Raw genomic sequence first — 26,854 nt, 5'->3', positions numbered from 1 at the left:
GTTTCACAGTGAGGTGTTTAGTATACTCAGAGATTCCATCTGTAAATCTCGCTGCATCTCTATCGCTCCCTCCTCTTTGAAGGCACTGTCTTAAATCTAACCTCTTAGACAAAGCTCACCTGTCCTAGTAGAACTTGATGCAGATCAATCAGACATTTGTTCGATGTTGCTGCTATCTGCCCCAATCCCTTTATCTAAAGCTTCCCTTACTGCCACTCCCAGTCCTGAAGAAGGGCTACACCTGAAATGTTAATGTCTCCACCTCCTGATACTGCCTGGCTTGCTGTGTTCTCTCTGTGTCCTGCCTTGGATTCCAACATCTGCATTTTATTTTGTCTCTAATCAAGCACATTGAGCCATTTACTATGATGCATAAATAGAAGTTGTAGTTGTGATCTATGTTAGAATGCTTCAGGAAATGTGTTTGTATTTTTGGATATTTGAGCCACTCCAAACAGGAAATCCACCTTCAGTGTGACCCAAAGAACAACTTTACACAAATTCATATGATAATGTTGTGTTAAACAATAGGGCTAAAATGAGCTTCCCAACTATTGCCCTTAGCTCAATGAAGAGTTATAGTGGAGTTGAAACATTCTCCACAGATGCTGCCAGGCCTACAGTGTTTCTCCACCATTTCCAGTTATTATTTCACATCTCCAGCATTCACAGTACTTTGCGTTTTGTTTATCTATTCACAGGATGAGGTCAGCACTGGCTAGGCCAGCATTTACTACCTATCCTTAACTGTTAGGAGTCAACCACATTGCTTTGGGTCTGGAATCAGATTAGGTGAGGATGGAGTTTCCTCTTTCTAAAGGACATCAATGAACCAGATGGGATTTTCCAACAATGGAGAATGCTGAACCCATTGCTGCTTGTTATCTATATCAATGATTTGGATGAGAATGTTCAAGGCATCACTGGTAAGTTTGCAGATGACACTAAAATAAGTGGTAACGTAGACAGTGAGGAAGGTTTTCAGAAATTGCAGCAGGACCTTGATAGCTGAGGAAGTGGGCCGAGAAATGGCAAATGGAATTTAATAGATAAATGTGAGATCTTGCATTTTGTAAAATCAAATCAAGGTAGGAATTTCATGGTGAATGGTAGGGCCTTAAGGAGTGTAGTGAAACCTTGGAGTTCAGGTGCACAGTTCTCTGAAAGTGAAGACACAGATAGACAGGGCAGTGAAGAAGGCTTTTAGCACACAGACCTTCATCAGTCAGAACACTGAGTATAGAAGTTGGCAGGTTATGCTGCAGTTATACAGGATGTTGATGAGGCGACACTTGAGGGTGTATTACATAGAACATAGAACGTTACAGCGTAGTACAGGCCTTTCAGCCTTCAATGTTGCGTCAGCCTGTGAAAATAATCTGATGCCCATCTAACCTACATCGTTCCATTATTATCCATGTGTATGCCTAATGCCCATTTAAGTGCCTTTAACGTCAGCGAGTCTACTCCTGTTGCAGGCAGGCTGTTCCACTCCCTACTACTCTCTGAGTGAAGAAACTACTCTTAATATCTGTCCTTTATCTATCACCCCTCAAGTTAAAGCTACGTCCCCTCATGTTAGCCTTTACCATCCGAGGAAAAAGGCTCTCACTGTCCACCCTATCTAACCCTCTGATTATCTTATATGTCTCGATTAAGTCACCTCTCAACCTTCTTCTCTCCAATGAAAACATTCTCAGTTCCCTCAGCCTTTGCTCATAAGACCTTCCCTCCATACCAGGCAACATTTTCCAAAGTTTTCACATCTTTCCTATAATGCGTTGACCAGACCTGCACACAATACTCTAGGTGTGGCATTACCAGTGTCCTGTACAGCTGAAGCATGACCTTGTGGCTCTGAAACTCAATCCCCTTACCAATAAACACCAACACAACATATGCCTTCTTAACAATCCTGTCAACCTCGGTGGCAACTTTCAGGGATTTATCCACTTGGACACCAAGATCTGTTCATCTACACTGCCAAGAATTTTACCATTAGCCCAGTACTCTGCATTCCTGTTATTTCTTCCTAAGTGAACTATCTCACACTTTTCCGCATTAAACACCATTCGCCACCTCTTCAGCTCAGCTCTGCATCTTAATTATGTCCCTCTGTAACCCACAACATCCTCTGGCACTCTCCATAACTCTGCCTACCTTAGTGTCATCCACAAATTTACTAACCCATCCTTCTACACTCACATCCAGATCATTTATAAAATTAACAAACAGCAGTGGTCCCAAAATAGATCCTTGCGGCATACCACTGGTAACTGAGCTCCAGGATGAACATTTCCCATCAACCATCACCCTCTGTCTTCTTTCAGCTAGCCAATTTCTGATCCAAACCGCTATATCACCTTCAATCCCGAAACTCCGAATTTTGTGCGTTAGCTTACCATGTGGAACTTTATCAAACACGTTACTGAAGTTCATACACACCACATCAACCACTTTACCCTCATCCACCTGTCTGGTCACCTTCTCAAAGAACTCAATAACATTAGTGAGGCATGACCTACCCTATCTCTAATCAAATTATTCCTTTCCGAATGATTATAAATCCTATCTCTTATAAATCTTTTCCACCACCTTACCCACAATCGAAGTAAAGTTCACTGCCTATAATTACCAGGCTTGTCTTGACTCCCCTTCTTAACAAGGGAACAACATTTGCTATCCTCCAGTCTCTGGCACTACTCCTGTTGACAAGGATGACATAAAGATTGAATCCAAACGCTCTGTAATCTCCTCCCTGGCTTCCCAGAGAATCCGTGGATAAATCCCATCCAGCCCTGGGGACTTATCTATTTTCAGATCTTTCAAGATTGCTTAAACCTCCTCTTTGTCAACCTCAATCCCATCTAATCTCGTAACCTGTATTTCCATATTCTCATTAATATTGTCCTTTTCCAATGTGAATGCTGACAAAAAGTATTCGTTAAGCACTTCCCCTACATCCTTAGATTCCACACACAACTGTCCACTAATATCTTTGATTGGCCCTAATCTTACTCTAGTCATTCTTTTATTCCTGATATACTGATAAAGGCCTTAGAGTTTTTCTTGATCCTTTCTGCCAACAACTTCTCATGTCCCCTCCTGGTTCTTCCTACCATGCCTGAAGATATTGCTTCAGTGTCAGAGGTATTGTGAATCATGTTGTACATTGTGAAATCATTAGTGAACATCCCCACTTCTAACTTTATGAAGGAGGGAAGGTCATTGATGAAGCAGTGGAAAATGCTTGGACCTAGAACACTACCCTGAGGAACACTTAGAGAGATGTCTTGGAGCGGAGATGATTTACAACCATAATGATTCTTTGTTTGTGCCAGTTATATCTTCAGGCAACAGAGTTTTCCTCCTGATACCCAGTGACTCCAGTATCATTAAGGCCACCTTTTTTTCCTATTCATTCACGGGATTTGTGCATTGCTGGCTAGGCCAGAATTTATTGCACAGATGCCCAGATGTCAGTTAAGAGTCAACCATATTGGTTGATGCTAGATTTATTCAAATGCGATCTTGGTGTCGAAGGCATTCACCTTCACCTTGCCTCAGCTCTTTTGTCCATGTTTGGACCAAGGTTGTAATGAGGTCAGGAGCTCAGTGGCTCCGGCAGAAATCAGTGTCAGTGAGAGACACTTTGAAAGTGCCACCGTCAACAAGCTCTTCTATAATCTACGGATCAAGGGAGACTAACAGGATGGTAATTGACCAATTTAGGTGTGTTCCTTTGTGTGTACAGGACATACCTGGGCAATCATGAGGAGTGAATCAAAATTGGCTGAAGATTGGTCTCTGTGACGGTGGGGACCTCTGGAGGAGACTGAGTTGGATCAGTCAGCACGTCCAGCTGAAGATTGTTGCAAATACTCCAGCCTTGTCTTTTATGCTGATGTGCTGGGCTCCCCCAAAATTAAGGAAGGGGATATTTCTGGGACCTGCTCCTCTTGTGAGTTGAATAATTGTCCACCACCATTCATGTCTGGATGTGACAGGACTGCAGAGCTCAGATCTGATCCATTGGTTAGAGGATCACTTTCTGCTCATGCTGGTTGGCGTGCAAGTTGTTCTGTTTGGTTGCTTCACCAGGTTGACACGTCATTTTATGCTGGTGCTGTTTCTGGCAAGCCCTCCTGCATTCTTCATTGAATTAAGCTTGATCTCCCATCTTGATGGTAATGGTAAAATGGGAGATATTCCTGACTGTGAATTTGTAGATCATGGTTGAATGCAATTCTTCTGCTGCTGATGGCCCACAGCACCTCAAGGATGGCCAGTCTTGAGTTTCTGTGTCTGTTTGAAGACTCCCATTTAGCACAGCAATAGTGCCATACAACATGATAGGTTGAATCTTCAATGTAAAAACGGGATATCATCTCCAAAAAGACTTTGTAATGATCACTTTTACCATTACTGGCATAGAAAGATGCATCTGAGCAGAGAGATCAATGAGGATGAGGTAAAGTGTCCTTGTTCTGGTTCTTTAGCACTTGCTACAGACCCAGTCTAGCAACTAAGTCCTTTAGGACCTGACCAGCTCGATCAATAGTGTTGCTGCAGCGTCATTGATGGTGATGGGACATTGATATTCCCCACCCCAGGGAACAATGTACTTCCTTGCCACCCTCATTGCTTCCATCAAATGGACGGTCAACAAGGCTGAGTTTGCCATTGTCATTTCCAGTGTCCAGGTTGACAAATGGTAATTTGTCTCATTTCATTCTTTTCTTTACTCTTTGTATCAGTTTTGATATAATTGAGTTGCTTTCTAGGATATTTCAAGGGGCAGTTAAGAGTTAATCACATTGTGTGGGTCTGGCCAGACCAGGCCAGTTAAGGATGACAGATCTCCTTCCCTAAAGGGTTTTATGATATCAGACAATGGTTGTATTGTTACTCATGGTGTGGAGGTGCCAGTGTTGGACTAGGGTGGACAAAGTTAAAAATCACACAACACCAGGTTATAGTCCAACAGATTTATTTGGAAGTACAAGCTTTCGAAGCACTGCTCCTTCATCAGGTAGCTGTGGTGCAGGATCATAGAACACAGAATTCATAGCAAAGGATCATAGTGTCATTTAACTGATGCGATGTATTGAACAAACTTTGATTGCTGTTAAGTCTTTCATCTTTTAAAATGGGGTTGCAGGTTTTGACTCATTAATATGTAAATCCCAAAACTTCTTTCATTAATATGCAAATTCCAGAAGTTCTGGGATTTACATATTAATGAATCAAAACTTGAGACCTATGGAGCAACTTTTTCACACAGATGGTGATACGTGTATGGAATGAACTGCAAGAGGAAGTGGTGGAGGCTGGTACGATTGCAACATTTAAAAGGCATCTGGATGGGTAAATGAACAGGAAGGGTTTGGAGGGATATGAGCCAGGTGCTGGCAGGTGGGACTAGATTAGGTTGGGAATATCTGATCGGCGTGGCTGAATTGGTCCGAAAGGTTTGTTTCCATGCTGTACATCTCTATGACTCTATAACAGAAGCAGCTTTAATGGTTGGAGCAAGCTCCCACTGAACCAGGATTTTTAGTTTTAGTTTTTCATTAGCAGCTGATAACGTCATGAAGCTGGATGAGGAAGCTGTTTTTCCTCTCTTTGTTGCGGCTAAATGCTCTTTTCCTGTTGCTAGAATTGCATGTGGGACAGTCTATATTACTGAATTTGCCTTTGACAAGGGTATGTTTATGGGATTTACTATATGGGAACAGATAATTAGTAATAATTAATGTGAATATATTGATTTGTTAAGCATTTTGATAAAGTTACAGTTAAGCCTATTCTTTTCATTTCATTTCTGTCTATATTTTAATTGTACTGGAAAATTAAAAGTGTGTTTTGCTTAACCTTGAGTGGTTTGACCAATGAAATTGCATCTGGAAGGCAACACATTACACTTACCTTTAAAATAAGAAAAAAGTTAGGGTCTAGGCTATCTTCTGAATATATTTTGAGGGGGTCTGGTCCATAACACATGTTTTGGATCAAACATTAAACTGAAGTCCTATTTGCCCTCACAGTCAGGTTGATGAAAAAATATTGAAGAATGTTGATGGGGGCTTTTGTGACACAGTGGTAGTGCCTCTACGTCTGAGCCAGGAGGTTCAGATTCTCAAGTCCCACCTGCTCCAGAAGTGATAACGTCTGAGCAGATTGATGAAAAATATCTCAGATAGTTGATATCTGAGATGATCAATTGTTACCACAAGATAAACTCCATCTATCAGGATATAAAGGACTGTTCCTGGGAGGAACCAATCAGTCTATCTACCTTTACCAGCTTTCGAGTATATAGTTGCATGTAACAAAACAAACCACTCTTAAATCTTAGGTCTTAAAAGAGACTCTCATGTAATTCAGGTGTAATGTAACTAGCTATTAAGTACTACGTAATAAACCTGGTAAGCAAGACATAACTTTGTTATTGCTGAAGACTTTGTGTGGGCCAACTTTAACACTTGGCATCAGTAACTTTGACCAAAATCAGTAAGAGGAATTGGTGGCAGCGAGTCTGCACAATGGAACTCGGATGGTACTGGTGGGCATAACCACAAAATATACCAGCTATCTCTGGCATCCTGGCCAATATTTATCCTCAATCAACAGTTCATTAACAGATCTGGTCAGAATCACATTGTTCTTAATGGAAGCTTGCTGTGTGGCACATTAATTGCATTGTAACAGGACAACACTTTAAAGTTACTGAATTAGATTTCCTCCAATGTGGAAACAGGCCCATCAGCCTATCAGTCCACACTGACCCTCCGAACAGTAACACACTCATACCCATTTCCGTCTGACTAATCCACCCATCACTATGGGCAATTTAGCATGGCCAATTCACCTAACCTGCATATCTTTGGACTTGTGGGAGGAAACCAGAGCACCTGGAGGAAACCCACACAGACACAGGGAGAATGTGCAAACTCCACACAGACAGTCACCCGAGGCTAGAATCGAACTTGGGACCCTGGTGCTGTGAGGCAGCAGTGCTAACCACTGAGCCGCAATTAGCTGTAAAGATCTTTGGGACAACCTGTGACAATGAAGGGCACTATGTACGCCAATTGTTTTTAAAGTTATCTATTTTGTCCCTACTTTGAGTTCATATCATGTCTAATTAAATTGAGAAAGTAATGGCAAGTTAGGAAGCAGAGAGGTTGGATCAGAGGCTGAAGGTTTGGGAGATACATTGTTACTGCCTTGTTTGTGTATGAGACCCATTTTAAAGAACAACCCACTGTCCTATAGCATACAGAGTTCGCCAATTGTTTTTTTTCAGGAGGAAGCTGGTTAGAGTTGATGAAGCTGAGCAAAAATAAGTCTACATTATTTTTGAAGAGCCAGGAGGAGCAGGGTGAATCCTTCATCATTTTGTTGTGTCGTGTTCTCCTGTGTGTTGTTCCTATGTAAATAGATCGGTGTTAAATTCAACCTGTACATACTTGGCTAACAGTGATATATCATGCCTTCCGATTGGCACAGTCAGGAGAATGTGGCAGCTTTAAACAGATAATAATTACTGGATAATAATTAAAGGAATAAGTATCAACAATAGGCTCAGTAGGAGAAAAACTTCAATATGGACTGGAGGGAAGGCTTTAAACTATTTAGAGGGAGGGAGTGCTTGGGAGAGAGGAATGTAGGTTTTCAAAGCAAGAGGATGTGACAGCATTACAGGTCAGCTATTTGGTTAACATTAGGCAGAGTGGGACAGGGTGGAACAGAGTATACAGTGTTCGAAAAAGAGCAGTAAATAAGGTCAAACAAAGGTAAAAAGGCTTAATTAATGGTGATTTACTTGAATGCAGACAGAATTTGGTGACAGAGTAGGATGCTTCAGCCACAGCTCATCCACTCTGTCTATTTCTTTCTCACTTCTTTCTCTTTTTTTCATTCTTAGTGTTTCTTTTCCTCTTTTCTTCACTCCCGGCCTCAGCGCAGACCCAGCGAGGCATCCCACTGGCCCAGTTGGGCCCATGGTGGTCTCTCAGCCTGGTGTGGCAGTGTCTCAGCCACATCTCTCCGCCTGGTCTGGTAGTATCTTGGAGGAGAAAGTGAGGTCTGCAGGGAGGTGGCAACGTCAGCAGCAGCATTGGCATCATGGCCCGGTTCAGGAAGAGCGAGCGGTGAGGGAGCTCCCCTGGTATCTGTGGCAGCATCGAGAACAGGCAGCTGAGGTCTCCCAGGGGCGAGCTAAGTGGAGGACTCATCAAAGACTGTTGAACATTTAAATTTATTCCTTTATTTTTCTAGTTTATATTAAGGAGGACTTTAATGTTAACTATTTCTTATTTATTTAGTTTTCTACTTATTCTATAAAGGTAATGCTTAACTTTTGAAACTTTGTTTCTCCTTTGTACCTAAGCTTTTTGTACCTAAGTAACCTTGTACCTAAGATGGCGCCATGTGTTACAACATTGCACATTTTTCATTGTACAGCTATACTTGAGTAAACACGACAATAAAATCTAAATTAAAGTAAATGAATTCATGGTACAAAGAAAGGTTAATGGATATGATTTCATAGCCTTAATGGAGACATAGTTACAAGGGGATCAAAGCTGGGAACTGTATATGACTTCTTGAAAGGAGAAGCAGGAATGAAAGGTTGATGGGGTAGCATTGTTAGTCCGGGATGGAAAAAATACAACAGCAAGGAATGATCTTGGACCAAACGATGTAGAATCCATATGGTTGAAGGTAAGAAATGAAAAGGGAAAGATGACAGTGGTATGAATAGTCCATAATCACACTAGCAGTAGCTATATGATGGGACAGAGAATAAATCAGGAGACAATGAGGGCCTGTAACAAAGATGATACATTAATCAATGGTGAATTTAATCTTCCTATTGATTTGCATAGTCAGATTGGCACTTGAGGAAGTATTCAGAGAGTACATTTGGGACATCTTGTGGAACAATATGTTGTGTTTCAACCAGGGACTAGGCGATTTCCGATCTGGTGATGTGTAATGGGGCAGGTTTAATAAATTATATCAGAGCAAAAGGTCCATAGGAAAGAGTGACCCTAACATGGTAGGAGTTAGCATTCAGTTTGAAAGGGCTAAACTTGGGTTGGAAACAACTGTGTTAAGCTTAAATGAGGGCAATTAGAAGGTCAAGCTGGTTGGAGTGAGTGGAGTAGGAAGTTGAAACAGTTGAGGAACAATGGGATATGTTTTAAAAAAAATGTTCATGGTTCACAACTAATATAAATCCCAATGACTAAGAGGATTCCACAAAGGAGAGAAGCCACCCACGGTTAACCAGGGAAGTTAAGGGTCGCATCAAATTTAACAAATTATACAGTTTGGTAAAGACTAGTGGTAACTCAGAGAATTGGAAATATTTTTTTGAAAATCAACAAAAGACAACCACAAAAAAATGAGGGTGAAGATAAACTTTGAGTATAAACTTGCAAGCAATATCAAGATGACTCAAACAGTTTATTTGAATATATATAAGAAACAGCGAAGCCAAAGTGAACATAGGCCCCCTTGGAGAATGAGACTAGGGAAATACTAATGAAGAACCAGGAAATAGCAGCAGAACTGAAAAAATACTTTGCATCGGTTTTCACGTGGAAGACACCGATAGCATTCCAGAATTATGAAATATTCATGGGGGAAAGGAGGAGAGGAAATAAATATGATAACTATCACTAGAGAAAACATTCTAGGGAAGCTACTGGGGCTAAAGATCAAGAGGTCCCCTAACAATTTAAAGGAAGTAGCTAGAGAGAGTTTGTGCATTGGTGGTAATCTTCCAAGAATCTTCAAATTTCAGAAAAGTCCCAGAAGATTGGAAAACTGTCAATGTAGTAACCTTAGAAAGGAAAGGAGACAAAAAACAGGTCACAAAAGGTCAGTTAGCTTAATGTCTATTATTGAAAATGTTAGAGTCTATAAAAATATACCAAGAGCAGTGCATTTCAAAATATAAATATGATCAAGCAGAATCAGCATGGCTTCATGAGGGGGAAATCATGCCTGACAAATTTATTAGAATCACTTGAGGAGGTAACAAGTCAGATAGATAAAGGGAAAACAATTGATATAATATATTTGGATTTTCAGAAGACGTTTGGGACAATACCACACATACTTAATAAGATGAGCCAACAGTATTGGAAGTAAAACATTAGCATCAACAGACGATTGGCTAATCAAAAGGAACCAGGAAGTTGGGAAAAGGGAGTCATATTCAAGATGGCAACCTATAATAGTGCAGTGCCACAGGATTGGTGCTGGGACCACAATTCCTTATATTATATATTAATAACGTTCATGAGGAAAATAAATATCCTGTAGCTAAGTTTGTAGATTACACAAAAATAGATGGAAAGGCAAGTGGTGAGAATGACACAAAGAGTCTGCAGATGGATAAAGACAGGCAAAGTCAGTGGACAAAAACTTAGCAAATTGAAGATATACTGTGAGAAAATGTGAGGTTGTGTACTTTGATAGGAAGAATAGGGGAACTGAATATTATTTAATTGGAAACAGACTGTGGAAAGCTACATAAAAGGGATTTAGGAGTCCTCATGCATTAATCATAAAAAAACTAACATCCAAGTTCAGTGGTTAATAGAAAAGACAAATGGACTATTAGCTTTTATTTCAATAGGAATGGAGTATAAAAGTTGGGGGATTTTGATAGAACTATGCAAGACATGAATCAGACTATAACTGGAATACTGTGAACAGTTCTGGGCTCCTTATCTAATGAAAGATGTACTGGCATTGGAGGCAGTCCAGAAAAGTTCACTAGGCTGATATGGATATGGACAGACTGTCTTATGAGGGGAGGTTGAGTAAGTTGGGCCTATAGTGATAGAATTTAGAAGAATGAGAGGTAAACTTACTGAAATATACAAGATTCTTAGGGGATTTGACAGGGTTGATGTGGTAAAGTTGTTTCCTCTTGTGGGACAGTCTAAGGCCAGAGGACATATTCTCAGAATAAAGGGTCACACAATTACTACAGAGATGAGGAGGAACTTCTTCTCCCAAATGGGGCAGAATCTTTCAAAACCTTGAGATAGATGGATGTAGGGACCGTGACATTTAGTATATTCAAGGCTGAAATCCACAGTTTTTTAATCATCAAGGCGTATAGGGAAAAGGTAGGAGAGTGGAGTTGAGGATTATCAGATCAGCCACTGAATGACTTAATGGGCTGAATGGCCTACTTCTCCTCCAAGTATTATGACCTTATGATCTTAATATCTTAGAAGATGTGGTCTACTGGTGGCCACTACCTTTTTGATGGAGAAGCAACTTATTAAAAATAAAAAGACATATTTGTTTAAATATGTAACACCACATCATTGGGAGAATAATCTATTCATTAAAAGCCAATTTCATATTTTACTTAAAAAGAAACCCAAAGAATTGTGGATGCTGGAAGTCAGAAACAAAAACAGAAATGGCTGGGTTCTGAAGGGGGAGTCACTGGACCTGATACATTAATTCTGCTTCCTCTCAACAGATGCTGCCAAGCCTGCTGGGTTCTTCCAGCAATCTGTGTTTTTATATTTTATTAACATCTCCTCACAGTTTTACATAAGTCACAATTCCAAACGCTGATGAAAAGGTCAAATTGTTGTTGACGTCCAAGAATACATTGGAAGTTCATCAATTTTGCTAACTAACCTTTTATGCTAAACATACATTTGGACATTGAAAACTAATACTCTTGTCATAATATGCAGTTTCGTACTAAATTCAGACATCCTACAATCTAAACTGAACTATTGCTATAATGAAGTCAGATGCACTCGAGTAATTTAAGTCTTTGGTTCTCTGACTGTTTTCAGTAACAGAATTAAATCAATGCATCATTGAGTGTCGGAGGCTCATGTGTGACCTTATAGAGTTTATTTTAAAGCTATGCCCCCTTGTAATACCCGACTCAATACGCGGGAAAAGGTTCATACTGTCGACCCTATCTAACCCCCTAATCATCTAGTAACAGAATTAAATCAATGAATCATTGAGTGTCGGAGGCTCATGTGTGACCTTATAGAGTTTATCAAATCATGAGGGGCAAGGATAGGTTGAATAGTCAGTCAAGGTCTTTTGTTGAAACTTTATTGCTGGAACAGCACAGCAGGTCAGGCAGCATCCAGGGAACAGGAGATTCGACGTTTCGGGCACAGGCCCTTCTTCAGGAAGAAGGGCCTGTGCCCGAAACGTCGAATCTCCTGTTCCCTGGATGCTGCCTGACCTGCTGTGCTGTTCCAGCAATAAAGTTTCAACTTTGATCTCCAGCATCTGCAGACCTCACTTTCTCCAGTCAAGGTCTTTTCCCTAGGGTAGGGGAGTCCAAAACTAGAGGGCACAGGTTTAAGGTGAGAGGGGAAACATTTAAAAGGGAAATGAGGGGCAACTGTTTCACACACAGGGTGACCTGTGTATGGAATGAGCTGACAGAGAAAGTGGTGGAGGCTGGTACAATCGCAACATTTAAAAGGCATCTGGACGTTAGATAACTAGGAACGGTTCAGAGTGATATGGCCAAATGCTAGCAAATAGGACTCAATTAATTTAGGATATCTGGTCAGCGTGCACAAATTGGACTGAAGCGTCTGTTTCTGTGCTGTACAACTCTATGATTCTGTGACTCTATCATATTTTATTAGTTCTGTATCATTATACTGTGGAAATCCGTAGTTTTATTTACACAAAAGCATAAGAAATAGGAGCAAGAGTAAGGCCACCAGGCCTTTGAACCAGCTCTGTAGTTTAACAAGATCATGGTTAATCTGACTGAGGCTCAACTCTACACGCCTGACTGGCTTATAACTCTCGACTACTAAGTACAGGATTTGTCAAACTCAGCTTTGAATATATCCACTGGTCTCAGGAGAAATCCACCGATTAACGGCTGTCCAAAAGAATCATTTCCACTTTAAGTGGGAGATCCCTTAATCTGAAACTGTGTCCTCAAACTCTGCAACAATCCTATGACCATATAAGACCAGAAGAAATAGGAACAGGAAGAGGCCATTCAGCTCCTTGTGCCTGCTCTGCCATTCAATAGGATCCAGGCTGATCTGACATTCCTCACGTCCACTTTCTGCCTTATCCCCATAACTCCTGATTCTCCTCCTGATCAAGAATCTATCTATTGCAGCTTTAAATAATCAACTCCACAGATGTCTGAGTTCCAAAGACTCACAACCCTTTGAAAGAAGAAATTCCTCCTAAATTGGCACCCCTTTATCCTGAGACGATATTGTCTGGTTTTAGACTCTCCCATGAGGGGAAACATCCTCTCAGCATTTATCTTATCAAGCCCCTGAAGTATCCTCTATGTATCAACGAGGTTGCCTCTCATTCTTCTAAATTTCAGTAAGTAAAGCCCCAACCTGTTTAACCTTTGCTCAAAAGACAACCCATCCACAGTCAGGGGTCATCCTCGTGAACCTTCTCTGAAATACCTCCAATGAATTAGTATCTTTCCCTAAATAAGGGGGCCAAAGCTGCTCTCAATACCCCACATGTGGTCTCACCAGTCCCTTGTACAATTGCAGTAAGACTTCCCTACTCTTATACAGTGGAACTTCGACTATCCAACATTCGATTAACCAAACTTTGGATGATCCGAACAAGATTGCAAGGTCCCGATGCATAGCTAACTACCTTACCTAGCATTAATTATCCGGAATTTGATTAACCGAACAAAAGACTCCCTGCCCGTGTCCTGTGGATAATCAAGGTTCCTCTGTACTCCAACCCCTTGACATAAGCATTCCATTACCCTTCTCGATTCTCTGCTGTACCTGGGTGTTAGCTTTCTGTGCTTTGTGCACAAGTCACCCCACGTCCCTTTGTGTTGCAGCTTTCTGCAGTTTCTCTCCATTTAAATGATACTCCACTCTTTTGTTTTGCATTCCAAAATGAACAGCTTAACATTTTCCCACATGACCCACCATTTGCCAATTTTTTGCCCACCTACTTAGTCTATCAATATCTCTGTCAACTGTTTGTATCTCTCTTGCAACCTGCCTTTCCATCCCTTTTTGTTGTCTACAAATTTAGCTACAGTACATTGACTTCCTTCCTCCAAGTTTATTCTTAGGATCTTTCCTCTTAACTGCAATATGTTTATGCTGAGTCATGAATTATCTCCTTAAATACCTGCCACTGCTTGCTTACTGTCTTTCCTGCTAATCGATCTACCCAGTTCACCTTAGCTAACTCTATCCCCATTTCATTGCAATTTCCTTGAAGTTACACACAGTTGTTTTACACTCTCAAATTGAATGATACTCCTAAATGGAATCAATTTAGGTAAAGAGGCAGTACAGAGAGATCTGGGTGTTCTTGTACACCAGTCAATGAAGGTAAGCATGCAGGTACAGCAGGTAGTGAAGAAGGCTAATAGCATTCAGGCCTTCATAACAAGAGGGATTGAGTATAGAAGCAAAGAGGTTCTTCTGCAGCTGTACAGGGCCCTGGTGAGACCACACCTGGAGTATTGTGTGCAGTTCTGGTCTCCAAATTTGAGGAGAGACATTCTGGCTATTGAGGGAATGCAGCGTAGGTTCACGAGGTCAATTCCTGGAATGGCGGGATTACCTTACACTGAAAGACTGGAGCGACTGGGCTTGTGTACCCTTGAGTTTAGAAGACTGAGAGGGGATCTGGTTGAGACATATAAGATGATCAAAGGATTGGACACTCTGGCGGCAGGCAACATGTTTCCGCTGCGGGGTGAGTGCCGAAACAGAGGACACAGCTTAAAAATACGGGGTAGACCATTTAGGACAGAGATGAGGAGAAACTTCTTCACCCAGAGAGTGGTGGCTGTGTGGAATGCTCTGCCCCAGAGGGCAGTGGAGGACCAGTCACTGGATTCATTTAAGAAAGAGTTGGATAGAGTTCTCAAGGATTGTGGAATCAAGGGTTATGGAGATAAGGCAGGAACAGGATACTGATTAAGGATGATCAGCCATGATCATATTGAATGGTGGTGCAGGCTCGAAGGGTTGAATGGCCTACTCCTGCACCTATTGTCTATTGTCTATTGAATATTAAGTTATATCGTGTTATGATCACTACTGCCTCGGGGTAACTTATCCATCTTCTCAGCACGCACCTTGTTCTATGCCCTCACAGTCTTATAGGTTACAATAATTCAAATCTTGTTCTTCTAAACTCCATTGCCTATAGGGTCAACTTATTCAAACCTTCCGAAAAAGACACTCCTCTCACTGGCCGTGGAATTGACCTTGTGACCCTTCACTGAACTGTCTCCAATGCACTGTGTCCAATCTGAGAGAAGGAAACCAAACTGTATACAGAACTCCAGATGTGGTCTCTCCAATGCTGTGTACAGTTATAGAAAGACACATGCTTATTATCCAGGCTGGCATTCCATTTGCCTTTCTATTTACCTGCCCTACCTTCACGTTAACATTTTGTGAATCAAAGACTCTTGGATCTGTCTGTAAAACTGCATTCTTTAGTCTGTTCCCATTTAAATAACAAACTGCTCAGCCACATTTCTTCCCCCCTGACATGTCTGGTCTGCCAATAATGTTTCAAAATAATGACACCAATGACCAGCTATGGTCACAATGCAGATTTCTGACCTCCTCAGGGACAACTATTCAGAACTCATTATATGTCCAAAATCTTCTCAAAGCCATCCTCCTCCCCAAGCAAATGACATAATCAAATGTGCTGCCCTCTGTGAACCAGGCTGGCACTAAATGAATGACCTGCCTCAAAAACAATAGGCATACCAGACATTGTCACTGTGCAGTGTTTACAGGGGGACACCCCTGACTCAGCAAAACAAATATGGAAGATGTATGAGTGTTCACATTCTGCGTCAAAAGACCTCGGGATCACTCCAGTTGGCCAAGTGTGTATACCTGATACTTTGTTACTAATGGTAATAATACCAAATAATATTCATTTTATTCTGTTTTTATGTCATTTTAAGTTTCAGTTCACAAATGTCAATTTAAATTGCAGCTGTTGAGAAAATATTCATACATTGCTTTGTTTTGTTAAGTGACTACTCATTTCCGTTTGCTATAAGTTTACAAAATACTATTAGCTGTTGGAAAATTGAAATATTTGTGTATTGATTTCATATTCTATGTAAAACATATTATTACTATCAATTATTTCCAAAATGTTTGTGTGTGAGGTGACACAAGAACGTATTTAGTATGGTGCTTACAGTAATTTCGGACAGGACACGATACAATGATTCTAGATTAGTTGTGCTGGAAGAGCAAAGCAGTTCAGGCAGCATCCGAGGAGCAGCAAAATCGACGTTTCGGGCAAAAGCCCTTCATCAGGAATACGTGGCACAGTGGTTAGCACTGCTGCCTCACAGCGCCTGAGACCCGGGTTCAATTCCCGCCTCAGGCGACTGACTGTGTGGAGTTTGCACGTTCTCCCTGTGTCTGCGTGGGTTTCCTCCGGGTGCTCTGGTTTCCTCCCACAGTCCAAAGATGTGCAGGTCAGGTGAATTGGCCATGCTAAATTGCCCATAGTGTTAGGTAAGGGGTAAATGTAGTGGCATGGGTGGGTTGCGCTTCGACGGGTCGGTGTGGACTTGTTGGGCCGAAGGGCCTGTTTCCACGCTGTAATGTAATCTAATCTAATCCTTCAGGCTCTCTGCCTGTATTCCTGATGAAGGGCTTTTGCCCGAAACGTCGATTTTACTGCTCCTCGGATGCTGCCTGAACTGCCGTGCTCTTCCAGCACCACTAATCCAGAATCTGGTTTCCAGCATCTGCAGTCATTGTTTTTACCACAATACAATGAGTCCAGCAATCGGCTATTGGTTTCATTTGAATGATTTGCAGCTGGCAGGACTGTTTAAAGATTGACTCGTAGATACAAAAAAGAAATTAAACTTCAAGGAAAAATCTACATGTGAATACTGCTGGTAAAGCCTTGCTTAAGTGATCAGGAAAGTAGATGACTTGAAATTAAACTTGATTACAACTAAGCATAAAATCAATGGTAACAGAAGTGAAAGAAAAAAAGTTGGAAATCAGGAACTTCAACCAAGAAAAACATCTAATCAAAATTTAATACTTCTTCAAGTTATCGCCTGTATTCCCAACACCTCCCCTTAGAAGTACTTTTAGGACAACATGGCATCACCGGGAAAAAGTGGAGCCAGTCCACTCAGATCCCAACAGTGAAGTGCATAGACTGCCAGGGAAGCAGTGTCCTGGCTTTTGTTGTGGGAGTCTCAGTTTCTGGGCTGTACACTTGACTTGGCAAGTCTGTCTTCTGGGGGAGGGTGTGGCTTGGATTGCAGCACCATATGGTCTGCTGCGAGGATATTCTCTTGTTATAAATGTAATGTAATCGAGAAGATGCGAGAAAAAAAATGAGAAATGCTGAAATTAAGGTTGTACCAACACTTGGGTCAAAAAAGGAAGTTTCAATATAAATTATGCCATACTGAAAGTGTTTGATATCTAAACTTTTTGGTTTGTTAAAATACTGGTTCAGAAAATATCAAAGTAACTGTTTTGCCTTATTTGAATTAGAATCTCAATTCAATGTGTTTTGTGGGTTATGTAATAGGGCAGATTTTGTTTTTACATTAATATTATATAACATTAGGTCATTTTTAAAATGATCAAACATGTAACCTTAAAACAAATTGATTGAGGGCCTTGAGCCCATGTTTTGTTTGAAATCCTACAATGCCTGTTACAAAAAAGAATTGTAGGTAAAAACAATGACTGCAGATGCTGGAAACCAGATTCTGGATTAGTGGTGCTGGAATCAGGCAGCATCCGAGGAGCAGTAAAATCGACATTTCAGGCAAAAGCCCTTCATCAGGAAAAAAGAATTGTGTCAGTCCTTGTGCTTTAGCCAGATGAGAATATTGTATTATAATATCTTTGCTGTTATTTTTTAATGCAGAGTGTTCACAGAAATAAGAGTGCTCTTTAATTTTGATGTTTTGTTAAGATTTTAGAGAATATTAGAAATTGAGGCTGAGCTGTTTAAATTCTGTTAATTATTGTTAAGACCTTATTGGCCCCCTTCATATTGCACACTCAAAGAATGTTGACCTCTACCAAAGTGGTACAGTTAGTGGTCTGTAACCATCATAATTCCAACTGTTTTATTTGGGAAATCTCATTTGGAGAACGTATTTTAATATATTCTGCATTTGCTTGCCATGAATATATGAGATTTAAATCTGAACTGAAACTGCCTCTTCGATTGTTAAAGCACAGGAAACATTTTGTTGTTTGCTTGCTGTTCCAGATTTTTGAAATACTTTTCCTGATAACTTTCACATTAGCCAAGTATTAATTTCTCAAAGGAAAGTAATTTTTGAATAACCTGAATGAGGTCCCCGACGGTTTTATTTTAGGACCATGATTGTTGTTTAAAATTGACTGAATTGTTTACGCAGTACAATTTAGAAGTTTATGGATTGTATAAAACTTTATAATATCATAAATAGTGATCAGATTACCAGACTTCAAGATGACTGAGAAGGTTGAAACAAACAGACACAATCTAGTGTAGTTAAAAGCGTGACTGTCTTCATACTGATACCCACCTTGGCAAGGAAGGAATGAGAGAGGAAATGCGCAGATGCTTTCAGCAGCCAACATCGTCTCTAGAGTTTCTCCATTCACAGGTAAAGCATGCCTTCAGACCACTGCCTGTCCCCCCACAAACTGATCCAATGGATTCGATCAGCTCCCCAGTCATGAGCATGTAAAGTGAAGAAGCTGACAACAGTGAAAAGGAGGTCCGTAGGCTTTTTGTCAGTGGCCTTCCTATGGATAGTAAACCATGTGAGCTTTACCTTGTCTTTCGATCATTTAAGGGGCATGAAGGCTCACTGATCAAGCTAACATCACAACAGCTAGTTGGTTTGTTACATTTGACAGCAGAGTGGGAGCAGGAGCAGCAAAGAATGCTGCATTCACCTAGCCTGCTGCTGCTGCTGCTGCTGCTGCTGTTGCTGCACTGCACGCTCAGATGTGCAAAGAATTCAGATTTATCTGTGGAGTGGTGTGCAAGGACAGTCTGGACTTTGTTTTCAGGTTGGAGTTTACTGAAGGAGATTTTGGATAACTGGCTCATTTCCACTCAATTTGGAGGGTTGGAGTGGGCACTAAGGACTGTGGATTTAAGAACTTTACTGGAGAACACTTTTTTCCATGTGGGAGGATCCTGCAAACCCTATCTACTGCATAGGCTAGTAATTCTTGTTGTTATAATAATTGTGTCAATAACTTGTTTAAATATTGGCTGTCAGATTCTTATGAATAAGCTTTTTATGTGCTTATCATGGAATGATAAAAGGAGGGAATGAGATATTAAAGGATTAATTTGCTCTGCTGACCTGCAGGAAATTGGAAGTCCCGAGGGCAGGGTGGTATGTCTGTCTTGCAAGTAGAATATTAAAAAATTACATCGCCATCTACAACTATTCAGAGTTAATTTACATTGTCATCATCTCTTATTCAGAATCAATAAGAACATTGCAGTTGGAATTCTGACCACACCCTGTAGTTAAAAAAAGATTCACACCAGGTCAGGCCATGAAGGGCTGATTTACATTATATTGTTTCAGGAGATAATCAAGTCACTGCATTGTGTCTTGAGTGGCAAGTGATTGTGGGGGAGTGGCTGGGGGTTGTCTTGTGGACATTACTGACTGTAATGTAAAACTCTTGTACTGTATAAAGAAAGGACTGTTTTTTTTCAAAAATATACTTTATTCATAAATAATTTTATGGTCTGTACAATTGGTCATGCCATACGTATGTATACATGTACATACAGAGATCAGAATTTATCATTTTTATACAGGTCTGTACATTTTTTGATCATATGCCCATATAATTAGCTGAGGCGTCAGTGGAGCCCAAATGACTGCATGGGCCCCCGGTTCTTCATTAGGCAGGCAGATGTTACACGGTGGTCTTTCCCCACCGCGTCTTGGCGGCAGCTGCCCCAAGCTTCAGCGCGTCCCTCAACACCCCAGTCTGCAACACTCAGTCGGGGTCAACTCCTTCAGCTGGAAGATCAGCAGGTTTCGGACCGCCCAGAGAGCGTCCTTCACCGAGTTGATGATCCTCCAGGCGCAGTTGATGTTCGTCTCGGTGTGCATCCCGGGGAACAGGCCATAGAGCACGGAGTCCCGCGTCACGGCGCTGCTCGGGACGAACCTCGACAAACACCACTGCATTCCTCTCCAGACTTCCTCTGCATAGGCACATTCCAGAAGGAGGTGTGTGACAGTCTTGTCCCCATCGCAGCCGCTTCGAGGGCAGCGTGCGGTGCGGCTGAGAGTCCGGGCGTGCATAAAGGATCTCACAGGCAGAGCCCTTCTCACCACCAGCCAAGCCATGTCTTGGTGCTTGTTGGAAAGTTCTGGCGATGAGGCATTCTGCCAAATGGCTTTGACAGTCTGCTCAGGGAACCGCTCGATAGGATCCGCCCTCTCCTTTTCCCGAAGGGTCTCAAGGACACTACGTGCTGACCACTTCCTAATGGACTTGTGGTCAAAGGTGTTTTTCTTCATAAATTTCTCCACGAACGACAGGTGATACGGAACGGTCCAACTACTCAGAGCGTTCCGCGGCAGCGAGGCCAGGCCGGGCCATCTTCCAGTTCATATGGAGGTCAAAGATGGACCGGGTCCGAAGGGACTCGCTGTACAAAGATCTGGGCAACAGGGGAAAAAATACACCCAATGCCACCCTCACCCTGATGGCCACCTTTGTGTGTGGCTGCATCAAGCTGTGCGTGGATCCCCGGTACGCATGTATAAAGATGGACTGTTTCCTTTGATCAGGAGATCTCGCGACACGCTTCGCAAGCATTGCGGAATGTTGCAGCCACTCGCAGCCCAGGCCAGGGCATTCGCAACACAGTCAGGGTGACTGTGGAGAAGGTGGAGGAGCGCACACCGGTCGATCGGACGGTGTGTGTGAAGAAGATTTTGCTGGAGTGCTGCGGGTTTGAAGCAGCGGACGTGTACTGCCTGCAGGATTTCCCTGCGGCAAGCTATTTCGACGTGACCTTCAGGAGCGTGAAGAATTGCGAGCAGCTCCTGAAGGTCTTCAAGGAGAAGGAAGGGGCACCTCTGTTCTCCATCTTGTTGGCGGTCCCGTTGTGTGTGCTTCCTGCACAGAGGAGTCAGGTTGTAACAATCCATATGTACAACCCTCATGTCCCAGCAGCAGATGTCCTGACCTTCCTGAGAAGATACGTCCAAGTCGAGGGAGAAAATACCGATGTGGTTGATCCTTTCGGGATCTGGACCAGCAAATGACAGGTCAGGGTAACCCTGAGGGTCGATGCAAGTGGGAACATCCTCCACCCACCCTCCAGCTTTGCCATCGGAGGAAGCAGAGATTTCCTGACATACGCAGGGCAGCCGAGATTGTGCCGAACCTGCGGGAAGTCAGGCCACATGGCGGCGGAGTGTAAGGTGACCGTCTGCCGAAACTGCAAGCAGGAAGGCCACCCGACCAAGGAATGTAAGGAGGCCAAGAACTGTAATCTGTGTGGAGAGGCGGGCCACATGTACAAGGCCTGCCCAAGACGAGGGACCGCCACCCACGCACAGATGGCCGGAGGTGGCAACACAAGCCGTGGACTGCCTAAGACCAGCAAGGTACCACAAAACAGCACGGGAACGGTGTCTGGAGGCACCCAGAAGGAAGGGCAGGCTGGAGCGGAGCAGACGGCAGACAACGGGGAGGTGCAGCAGCCGATCCAAGCTCCTTCAAGACAAACGGAGGAAAGGGAAGAGGAGGGAACAAAGGAGGCAGAGGATTGGATTACCGTGAAAAGCAGGAAGAGGAAACCTCTCAAGGGCCCCAAAACCACCCAGCGAAGGGGGAAGCGACACCGACACGACGAGGATACAGGCAGCTCTTCCGACGGTGAGGACGGGCGCAAGGAGGGTCGTCACCAGAGGAAGAGACAGAGCGCCGCGGGGAGAAAGGAGGGCAGCACCGCCCAAACAGGAAAAGACGGTCCCTCTGAGGGGATGGATAAAGGCCTCCCCACACCCGGTGAGAACGACGAGGTACCCACCGCCCCACAGCTCCAGGTAACTGGGAGCAGCGGTCCTGTGACAGCCCCGCTGTCAGATGGAGAACTGGACTGTGCGGACCCTGGGCCCGACCCGAAGACACCAGAGCAGGGAAATGGCTCCAGCGTGGAGCCGGACAGCTACCTCAGCCCTGGGAGGGTCCAGCAGTTTGCCGTCACCACGGGGATGCACACAGCTACCCCAGAGGGGCAAGACCAGCAGCAAATGGACACTTGTAACCTTGTAAACTGTTAAAATGGGGATAAGAGTTGCCAGCTTCAATGTGTGTAGCATCAAATCGGCTACGCGATGTGTTTCTACGAAGGCCTTCCTGGCCAACGTTAAAGCCGACGTCCTGTTCCTGCAGGAGTGTGGGATACCGCACCTCAGCAGCTACAGGAGATGGTCGGCGTTACCAAGTGGATGATCTTGAAAACAGGGGCAGAAGAAAAAACATTCGGATCATCGTCTGCCTGAGAGTAAGGAAGGTGAGCGGCCTGCGGAATTTGTTGAGGACTAGCTTCTGAAATTCCTTGACTTGGAGGCTGGCATGAGAGGATTGAAGATAGAGAGGGCTCACTGGTTCGCAGTGCGGTGATTGGGTCTGGGTCAACGTCCTTGTCCTCTCCTGGTGCAGTTCCATCATTACCGGGATAAGGAGAGAGTCATGGAGGCTTCCAGACTCCAGGGGAAGGATCCAAGGGCTCTAAGATCATGTTTTTTCAGGACTGCTCAGCGGTGGTAATCCAGAAAAGAAAATCTTACAACGGTGTCAAGAGAAGACTGAGGGAGCTTGGGATTCCTGAGATATCCGGCAGTGCTTCGCAACACCTTAGATGGATCCATATATCTCTTTGACACATCGGAGAAGGCAAGAGACTTTGTGGATAAACTAACCTATTTTGAACAATTGTAGTATGTATAAATAGTGTTGTTTGGATATGTGTCTATCATTCGGTAAAAGAAATGGAGGAAGTCCAGTTGGAGCTTTATTTTTCTTTTCTTTTTCCTCTATTGGTAATAATTTGGTTTAAACTATGTCTGGCGCTGGTTAAGATGTACATTTTCAATTTCTAAGTTAGGATATACCAAAGGATGGATGGGGTATTTATTTCCCCCTTTTTTTAAAAAAAAGCATTTTTTTTATTCATATCGATATTCTATGTGTTTATTCTTTTCAGCTTGTGTTTGTGGTGCGGCTCTAGCTGGGAGAAATAAAGGTGATTGGGATGGTTAGATGCCTACTTATGGGCAGTTCAGGATGGGTGGCTGCCCCCTCTGGGCAGGGGATGAATTCCCCTACTCGGCGCTGTTGGTGCTTTATATGTTGGTTTGTTTTCTGGTTTTTGTTGTTTTTTAATTTATAATAGTTTTGTAGGTTTGTTAAATGTGGTGGTTTTAGTTTATGTAGTTTTTATATTTGGTAGATCATGTGACACTAAGGCTCAGCAGTTTGTGGTTCGGGTTCCTCCTCTCTGGAATTTAAATGAAATTGCAGAAGATTATGGCTAATGATTTGATTAAATGGTGTACCTGGAATATCAAGGTAAGTCACAAACCAATTAAGAGGAAGAAGGTACTCGAGTCTTTGAAAGGAGAAGGTGGATACAGGAGACATATTTGGATGACAAGGAGCATCTGAAATTACAGCAGAATGGTTTTGACTGCGAGTTTATTTTTCATCATTCAATACCAGATGTAGGGGAATGGCTATATGGGTTAGGAAAAATCTCGCTTTTAAATTGTTGGAATGCGTTAAAGACACATACGGGAGGTTTGTAGTTCTTAAAACCTTGATAAATGGGGAAGAATACAGTGTTTTAAATGTTTATTGCCCCCCAGCTCATCCCCTTAAATGTTTGGTAGATGCTTTTTCTAAACTGATAAGTCTCAAGTCCTGGCACATCATTGTAGGGGGAGATTTTGACTGTTTCATGAATCCCACAGTAGACAGGTTGCCTAAAGATCCCTCGATACCCTCTGAACAAACTAAACAGTTAGTGGTCTGTGTGGAAAATTAGGGTTGGTGGACGTCTGGAGGCGTCTCCACACTACAGGTAGGGATTTTACGTTTTTCTCCAATCCACCCAGATGTCACACAAGGATTGATTTTTTTCTGACCCCTGCGGTAACCCTGGATCTGGTGGCATCTTGCACGATTGGAAATATTACCATCTCTGATCATGCTCCAGTGTACCTTATGGTTAAGACTAAGGACATTACAGTGGGTTCAATGTACTGGCGAATGGATCCCTTTATCCTCATGAATAGGAAGTTTGTGGAGTATTTCTCTAGGGAATTTTGGGCGTTCCTAAACATCAACATAGGCTCGGTTGATAGCTCATCCGTTCCTGGGAAACTGCCAAAGCCTATGGTAGGGGGTTAGTTATTTCATATTCCACCAGTAGGAAGCGGCAGAAGGGTGAGCAGCAACGTCTTCTTGAAGAACGGTTGAAGGCAGCCGAGAAGGCCTACTTTGACAGATCCTCATTGGTCAAACTACAGAGGATTACGGTGCTGCGGTCTACACTAAATTCCGTGCTCATGCAGATGGCAAAAAAGGAGCTGGCTTTTGCAAAGCAAAGATTATATGAGCATGGTGACAAGCCAGGCAAACACTTAGCATACCTTGCCAGAAAGAGGAGTGCCCCACAAACCATTACAGTGATTAGGGAGGGGTCTGGGAACCTAACATGTGATTAATGTGGTGTTCCAGAGATTTTACTCTAAGTTATATCAGTCTGAGAATTGTGAGGAGGGGCCGGCCAAAATGGAATCCTTTTTTTAGAGATCTGGTCAGTGCAGTCTCAATCAACAGGTGGGAATCAGATCGCTTCCCAGTCAGATCTGGAGTCAGGCAGGGCTGCCCTCTCTCTCCTGCCTTGTTTGTGTGCTGCATAGAGCCATTTGCCGAGTCCATCAGGAAAGATGCGAGCCTGAGAGGGGTGACTATTCCTGGCAGTGGGGGCCTGCAGGTTCAGGCCTCCCTGTACATGGATGACGTCGCCGTTTTCTGCTCAGATCCTTTGTCCGTGCGCAGACTCATGTGCATATGTGACCAGTTCGAGCGGGCCTCAGGGGCCAAGGTAAACCAAGGCAAGAGCGAGGCCATGCTCTTCGGGAACTGGGCCGACCAATCCTCGATCCCCTTCACCGTCAGGACCGACCACCTGAAGGTGCTGGGTATTTGGTTCGGAGGGGCTGGGGCGTGCGCCAAGTCTTGGGAGGAGTGTATCAGCAAAGTGAGGCAGAAACTGGGCAGATGGAAGCTACGGTCGCTCTCCATCGCGGGAAAAAACCTGGTCATCGGGTGTGAGGCACTGTCATTCTATTATACGTGGTACAGGTCTGGCCTATCCCCAGAACCTGTGCCGCTGCAGTCACCCAGGTCATCTTCCAGTTTATATGGAGGTCAAAGATGGACCGGGTCTTAAGGGACTCGATGTATAAAGATCTGGGAAACGGGGGAAAAAATACACCCAATGCCACCCTCACCCTGATGGCCACCTTTGTGTTGTGGCTGCATCAAGCTGTGCGTGGATCCCCAGTACGCAAACACCAAGTGTCACTATGTACTGAGGTTCTACCTGTCCCCGGTGTTGCGAAGGATGGGCCTGGCCTCGCTGCCGCTGAACGCTCTGAGTAGTTGGACCTTTCCATATCACCTGTCCTTCGTGGAGAAGTTTATGAAGGAAAACACCTTTGACCACAAGTCCATTAGGAAGTGGTCAGCACGTAGTGTCCTTGAGACCCTTGGGGTAAAGGAGAGGGTGGATCCTGTCGAGCGGTTCCCTGAGCAGACTGTCAAAGCCATTTGGCAGAATGCCTCATCGCCAGAACTTTCCAACAAGCACCAAGACATGGCTTGGCTGGTGGTGAGAAGGGCTCTGCCAGTGAGATCCTTTATGCACACCCGGACTCTCAGTCGCACCGCACGCTGCTCTCGAAGGAGGAGGAGACTGTCACACACCTCCTTCTGGAATGTGCCTACGCAGAGGAAGTCTGGAGAGGAATGCAGTGGTGTTTGTCGAGGTTCGTCCCGAGCAGCGCCGTGACGCGGGACTCCATGCTCTACGGCCTGTTCCCCGGGACGCACACCGAGACGAACATCAACTGTGCCTGGAGGATCATCAACTCGGTGAAGGACGCTCTCTGGGCGGTCCGAAACCTGTTGATCTTCCAGCTGAAGGAGTTGACCCCGACTGAGTGTTGCAGACTGGCACATTCCAAGGTCCAGGACTACGTGTTGAGGGATGCACTGAAGCTTGGGGCAGCTGCCGCCAAGGCGCGGTGGGGAAAGACCACCGCCTGCCTGAAGAAGAACAGGGGGCCCACGCAGTCATTTGGGCTCTGCTGACGCCTCAGCTAAAAATGTAATGGTACAGACCTGTATATATGAATGATTACTCTGTCTCTGTGTACCAAGAAATGGAATGTTTACGGATGTATAGCATGACCAATTGTGCAGATCATCAAAATATTTTATGAATAAAGTATATTTTTGAAATAAAAAAAAAGTTAAGAGTTCCTCCATAACTTGTACTTGCTTCATAAATTTTTGGCTATTATTCATAGAAGTTGGCATATTGCAGTTGCATCAAGTGTGTAAGAATCTTAATAAAAAGAACTTAACAGTTCCCCCTTTATTCCATGAGATCGAACCTTGCTAACCAGTCTCCCATGGGGAACCTTGTCGAACGCCTTACCAAAGTTTATATAGGTCACGTTCACCGCTCTGCCCTCATTAATGCTCTT

General features: G+C 43.3%; 1 protein-coding gene across 1 annotated transcript in view; it reads right to left on the bottom strand.

The window, feature by feature from the left end:
• tmem26b (transmembrane protein 26b) overlaps positions 1 to 26,854 on the bottom strand; it is a 49,151-nt gene that overhangs the window by 12,209 nt on the left and 10,088 nt on the right. The window lies entirely within an intron of this gene.

The sequence above is a fragment of the Chiloscyllium plagiosum genome, chromosome 22 (genome assembly GCF_004010195.1).
Source record: "Chiloscyllium plagiosum isolate BGI_BamShark_2017 chromosome 22, ASM401019v2, whole genome shotgun sequence".
NCBI classification, from domain to species: domain Eukaryota; kingdom Metazoa; phylum Chordata; class Chondrichthyes; order Orectolobiformes; family Hemiscylliidae; genus Chiloscyllium; species Chiloscyllium plagiosum.
This window is presented reverse-complemented; position numbering and strand designations above follow the sequence as displayed.